The sequence below is a fragment of the Oncorhynchus kisutch genome, linkage group LG28 (genome assembly GCF_002021735.2).
Source record: "Oncorhynchus kisutch isolate 150728-3 linkage group LG28, Okis_V2, whole genome shotgun sequence".
NCBI classification, from domain to species: domain Eukaryota; kingdom Metazoa; phylum Chordata; class Actinopteri; order Salmoniformes; family Salmonidae; genus Oncorhynchus; species Oncorhynchus kisutch.
The window spans coordinates 50,819,408-50,824,630 of record NC_034201.2 but is presented as its reverse complement, the minus strand read 5'-3'; positions in this window follow the sequence as shown (position 1 = coordinate 50,824,630).

Sequence of the window (5,223 nt, the reverse complement as noted above, 5' to 3'; positions counted from 1 at the left end):
TCTCCCACAGTACCTTCTGTTTGGGGAGTCTCCCACATTACCTTCTGTTTGGGGAGTCTCCCACAGAACCTTCTGTTTGGGGAGTCTCCCACAGTACCTTCTTCAATATGTTTGGGGAGTCTCCCACAGTACCTTCTTCCATCTGTTTGGGGAGTCTCCCACAGTACCTTCTTCCTTATTTAACTAATTATGTTACTTCTGAAGGTAATTGGTTGCACCAGATCTTACTTAGGGGCTTCGTAGCAAATGGGTGAGGATAAATACAGGAAGAATAATCAGGTGAAGGAGGAGAACAGATGAGGATAAATACAGGAAGAATAATCAGGTGAAGGAGGAGAACAGATGAGGATAAATACAGGAAGAATAATCAGGTGAAGGAGGAGAACAGGTGAGGATAAATACAGGAAGAATAATCAGGTGAAGGAGGAGCACAGATGAGGATAAATACAGGAAGAATAATCAGGTGAAGGAGGAGAACAGATGAGGATAAATACAGGAAGAATAGTTACATTTCAGTTTTTGCCAGTAAACATTTCTAGAGGTGGTTAGCTACAGACACAATATTTCCTACAGACGGAGTATTACTGACTTAGAGAACATTGTGAGTTCTGAGGTATTGTCCTCAGTTCAGTGGAGGCTCCTTAGAGGAGGAAGGGGAGGACCATCCTCCTCAGTGATTTTCATAAAAATACAAATAGTGAAACATTTAAAAGTGATCCTTTTTAGATAAAACTATACTAAATACTGCATATTCATGTCACCAAATAATTGATTAAAGCACACGGTTTTGCAGTGAAGGGCTACAGTAGCTTCAACAGCACTCTGTAGGGTAGCACCATGGTGTGGCCGGAGGACAGCTAGCTTCCATCGCCCTCTGGGTACATTGACTTAAATACAAAACCTAGGAGTGTAAGGATTGACGCTGGTAGACGAGAAGCAAGTACAGGGAGTGAACATTTAATTAGCAACGGATATGGAACAGGACAGGACAGCGTCTGGACAGGAAAACATAACGACATTAATGCTGACACCGGCAACCAATGGAGGACCAGACAGAAAGAGATTAGGCAATCAACAAAGGGAAGGAGTCCAGGTGAGTCCAGGTTAGTCCTGTGAGCACTGATGCGTGTAATGATGGTGACAGGTGTGCGTAATGAAGGGCAGCCTGGAGCCCTCAAACGCCAGAGAGGGAGAGCGGAAGCAGGCATGACAATACTCCCCGCTTTAAGGGTGCCACACGGCATCCCACCTGCGCGAGCCTGATCGGCCATCCGAGGCGACATGGGCGCTGGATAAGCCAGCTGGGTATTAGAAGCTCGACGAGCTGACATGGGCGTGGGAGCCTTGCGAGTCGGCTGAGGCATGGCGTGGGCTGGGAGCCTGCCGATCCAACTGGGGCAAGGAAACCTCTCGAGCCAGCTAAGGCGTGAAAGCCCAACGAGCCTGCCCTGGGCACCCCAGGTTCCATCGGCGGAGGCACCCGGACCCGCCGTCACCAACAAAACAAAAACCTACCTAAGGCTTGGTATGGTGGTGCCAGCATTCTGTACGGACCGACGCTGGTAGACGAGAAGCAAGTACAGGGAGTGAACATTTAATTACCAACGGACATTGAACAGGACAGGACAGCGTAGCAGATACTCTTATCCAGAGAGATTGTCCAGAGACAGCAACATGGAAAAATCATATAAATCCTCTTTGTTCAGGGAAAAATGTATTTATCAGAAAAGTCCATTCAAACCATACCATGCTATACTATAGAATTCATTAATATACAATACCGTCCTATACTATACCATCCTACACTATACAATTCATTAATATACTATACCATCCTACACTATACAATTCATTAATATACTATACCATCCCACACTATACAATTCATTAATATACTATACCATCCCACACTATACAATTCATTAATATACTATACCATCCCACACTATACAATTCATTAATATACTATACCATCCCACACTATACCATACCATACTATGCAATACTATACCATACCATATTGTGTTATACTATACCATACCATACCATACTGTATTATGCAATACTGTACCATACGGTATTATACTATACTATACCATACCATACCATACCATACCATGCCATATTGTATTATACTATACCATACCATCCTATACCATACCATCCTATACCATGGCATACTATAATATTTGACAATATACAATACGATAAGATACTATACTTTACTATACTACAATGGCATACTGTACTGTACTATGCTATACTATACCATCATATATAGTGCCATACTATACTATACCATCGTATACCATTCAATACTTTACTATACTATACCATAAAAATTATACTATGCTATATCATACTATACCATACCATGTTGTATTATACTATACCGTACCATACTATATATACCATGCCATATTGTATTATGGTATACCATACCGTCCTGTACTAAACCATACTTTAATATACTATACCATACCATATTGTATTATGCTATGCCATACCATACCATCCTATACTATCCCATCCAATACTATAGCATACTATAATACTTGGTAATATACAATACGATAAGATACTATACGATGCGATAACATACCAATGTGTACTATACACTAACATGCCGTCCTATACTAAAACATGCAATAATATCTGGTACAACGCAATACGATAATATACTATACCATACCATTTATTTTTTTATTTTTTTATTTCACCTTTATTTAACCAGGTAGGCTAGTTGAGAACAAGTTCTCATTTGCAACTGCGACCTGGCCAAGATAAAGCATAGCAGTGTGAGCATACAACAAAGAGTTACACATGGAGTAAACAATTAACAAGTCAATAACACAGTAGAAAACGAAGGGGGGGTCTATATACAATGTGTGCAAAAGGCATGAGGAGGTAGGCAAATAATTACAATTTTGCAGATTAACACTGGAGTGATAAAAGATCAGATGGTCATGTACAGGTAGAGATATTGGTGTGCAGAAGAGCAGAAAAGTAAATAAATAGAAACAGTACGGGGATGAGGTAGGTGAAAAGGGTGGGCTATTTACCAATAGACTATGTACAGCTGCAGCGATCGGTTAGCTGCTCAGATAGCTGATGTTTGAAGTTGGTGAGGGAGATAAAAGTCTCCAACTTCAGCGATTTTTGCAATTCGTTCCAGTCACAGGCAGCAGAGTACTGGAACGAAAGGCGGCCAAATGAGGTGTTGGCTTTAGGGATGATCAGTGAGATACACCTGCTGGAGCGCGTGCTACGGATGGGTGTTGCCATCGTGACCAGTGAGCTGAGATAAGGCGGAGCTTTACCTAGCATAGACTTGTAGATGACCTGGAGCCAGTGGGTCTGGCGACGAATATGTAGCGAGGGCCAGCCGACTAGAGCATACAAGTCGCAGTGGTGGGTGGTATAAGGTGCTTTAGTGACAAAACGGATGGCACTGTGATAGACTGCATCCAGTTTGCTGAGTAGAGTGTTGGAAGCCATTTTGTAGATGACATCGCCGAAGTCGAGGATCGGTAGGATAGTCAGTTTTACTAGGGTAAGCTTGGCGGCTTGAGTGAAGGAGGCTTTGTTGCGGAATAGAAAGCCGACTCTTGATTTGATTTTCGATTGGAGATGTTTGATATGAGTCTGGAAGGAGAGTTTGCAGTCTAGCCAGACACCTAGGTACTTCTAGACGTCCACATATTCTAGGTCGGAACCATCCAGGGTGGTGATGCTAGTCGGGCATGCAGGTGCAGGCAGCGACCGGTTGAAAAGCATGCATTTGGTTTTACTAGCGTTTAAGAGCAGTTGGAGGCCACGGAAGGAGTGTTGTATGGCATTGAAGCTTGTTTGGAGGTTAGATAGCACAGTGTCCAAAGACGGGCCGAAAGTATATAGAATGGTGTCGTCTGCGTAGAGGTGGATCAGGGAATCGCCCGCAGCAAGAGCAACATCATTGATATACACAGAGAAAAGAGTCGGCCCGAGAATTGAACCCTGTGGCACCCCCATAGAGACTGCCAGAGGACCGGACAGCATGCCCTCCGATTTGACACACTGAACTCTGTCTGCAAAGTAATTGGTGAACCAGGCAAGGCAGTCATCCGAAAAACCGAGGCTACTGAGTCTGCCGATAAGAATATGGTGATTGACAGAGTCGAAAGCCTTGGCGAGGTCGATGAAGACGGCTGCACAGTACTGTCTTTTATCGATGGCGGTTATGATGTCGTTTAGTACCTTGAGTGTGGCTGAGGTGCACCCATGACCGGCTCGGAAACCAGATTGCACAGCGGAGAAGGTACGGTGGGATTCGAGATGGTCAGTGACCTGTTTGTTGACTTGGCTTTCGAAGACCTTAGATAGGCAGGGCAGGATGGATATAGGTCTGTAACAGTTTGGGTCCAGGGTGTCTCCCCCTTTGAAGAGGGGGATGACTGCGGCAGCTTTCCAATCCTTGGGGATCTCAGACGAGATGAAAGAGAGGTTGAACAGGCTGGTAATAGGGGTTGCGACAATGGTGGCAGATAGTTTCAGAAATAGAGGGTCCAGATTGTCAAGCCCAGCTGATTTGTACGGGTCCAGGTTTTGCAGCTCTTTCAGAACATCTGCTATCTGGATTTGGGTAAAGGAGAACCTGGAGAGGCTTGGGCGAGGAGCTGCGGGGGGGGCGGAGCTGTTGGCCGAGGTTGAAGTAGCCAGGCGGAAGGCATGGCCAGCCGTTGAGAAATGCTTATTGAAGTTTTCGATAATCATGGATTTATCAGTGGTGACCGTGTTACCTAGCCTCAGTGCAGTGGGCAGCTGGGAGGAGGTGCTCTTGTTCTCCATGGACTTCACAGTGTCCCAGAACTTTTTGGAGTTGGAGCTACAGGATGCAAACTTCTGCCTGAAGAAGCTGGCCTTAGCTTTCCTGACTGACTGCGTGTATTATAATATGCCATACCATCCTATACTATACCATACTATAATATACCATGCTATACTATACAATACTGTACTACACTATACCATACCATCATATACTATACTGTACTGTACTATACTGTATACTAGACCATACTATATCATATTGTACTCTACCGTACCACCCTATACCATAATACACCATATTATACTATACCATACAATACCATGTTATACTTTACTAAACCATACCATACCATAATATACCAGGGTGTACTGTACTATACTAGACTATACAATACCATATTGTCCTATACTATA